Raw genomic sequence first — 1814 nt, forward strand, 5'->3', positions numbered from 1 at the left:
AAAAAAAAAAAAAGAAGAAGAAAAGAAAGGTGTGTGCACCACCACTGCCTGGTGACAATTTCTTCTTTTTTGGGAGGTGGTGGCGGTTGAGACAGAGTTTCTCTCTATAGCCCTGGTTGTCCTGGAACTAGTTCTGTGCTCTGTGGATCAGTTTGGCCTCAAATGCAGAGATCCACCTGCCTCTGCCTCCTGAGTGCTAGGATTAAAGGAGCACAACATCACCACACCACATGGTAACAGTTTCTTTAAAAGTTAAAAATAGGCTGGGCGGTGGTGGCGCTTGCCTTTAATCCCAGCACTTGGGAGGCAGAGGCAGGCAGATTTCTGAGTTCGAGGCTAGCCTGGTCTACAGAGTTCCAGGACAGCCAGGGCTATACAGAGAAACCCTGTCTTGAAAAACAAAAAACAACAGCAACAAAAAAAGTTAAAAATAAATAACGAAGCCCGTCTGAACTCCAGTAATTGTGGGTGTATTCCTCTAACAAAAAGAAATGGCAAAAACTGAAAATGCAAAACCATCCACTGTTATATCCTTTTGTCCAGGAGTTATTCAAAAGATCTCCCAAATGGTGTGCACTGCAAGCCGACAGCATATTCCATTGTGTGAGCATATGCCTGACCAGTTAGGGCAGAAGCAGAGGGTGGGAATAGGTTACTCCCAATCCCACTCACAGCCCTAATCTTTCTTTCCTGCCCATCCAAGAACATAGTTCCTACAAATAATCACCTGCCTCATAATAAATCTGTTGGAACCATCATAGCTGTACATTGGTATTCTTTTGAAAAATAGTGTCTGTCTGTGTCCTTGTGTGTACAGGTGCCCCCCCCCCCACCTCCAGAGGCAAAGCTCCCTTAGAGCTAGAGTTGCAGGTGGCTGATGCTGCAAACCAAAGCTGGGTCCTCTTTAAGAGCAGTATGCTTGCTCTTTTAACCACCAAGCCTTACCTCCAGCCCCCTACATTCCTTAAATGCACTCAAACAAGACCTACATCTTGAAGGCCACCATCTCTTTCTCTACCTTAATAGTCTCACTATTTTCTGCCCTCTCCTTGCATATATGGAGCTGAAGAGCCCCTTCTCAGAAGTTCCCATCTTACTCGGCCTAGGTTCCTTTTCTTCCCATTCCTGGTTTCCCCTCTCTGAAGGTTTTTCCTCTGCTCTGTGTCACATACCTGGCTGGCGTCCCCTGTACATCTTCTCATCTGCTACCACTCCTAAACTGTCAGAGACATCTTACCCAGGCCCTTGGCTGTGGAGACACATCTGGGAAATGTAATGACAAATTCTGTCAACCTCACTGAACCTAGCAGCACCATGGAAACACGTGGCCAGGTAGGTCTATGAGACCCAGCTTGAATGTGGAGTCACAACATTTTGCAGGCTAAAACCCTGGGTTGTCTAAAGAGGAGAAACTGAGCTGAACACCAGTATTTGTCCCCCTCCGCTTCCCATATGTGGATAAAAAGGAGGCCAGTTCCTTTAGGCTCTGGCTCACTGTGCCTTCCCTACTATGATAGGTTGCATCCTATTACATAAACCTTTCCTCCCTTTTTTGTTTGTTTGTTTGTTGTTTTTTTTGTGACAGTTTCTCTGTGTAGCCCTGGCTGTCCTGGAACTCACTCTGTAGACCAGGTTAGCATGCCTCTGACTCCCAAGTGCTGGGATCAAAGGCACACCTTTTGTCCCTTAAGGTGTTTCTCCTCAGATATTTGATCAGAGCAACCAGTAACTGATAGAGATCCAGACCTGGGCATTTAGCTCCTTCCTTCTCCCTGTGACTTCCTGATTTTTTTTTTTTTTTTTTTTTTTTTTTT

The sequence above is a fragment of the Mastomys coucha genome, unplaced genomic scaffold (genome assembly GCF_008632895.1).
Source record: "Mastomys coucha isolate ucsf_1 unplaced genomic scaffold, UCSF_Mcou_1 pScaffold11, whole genome shotgun sequence".
In the NCBI taxonomy this organism is placed as follows: Eukaryota; Metazoa; Chordata; class Mammalia; order Rodentia; family Muridae; genus Mastomys; species Mastomys coucha.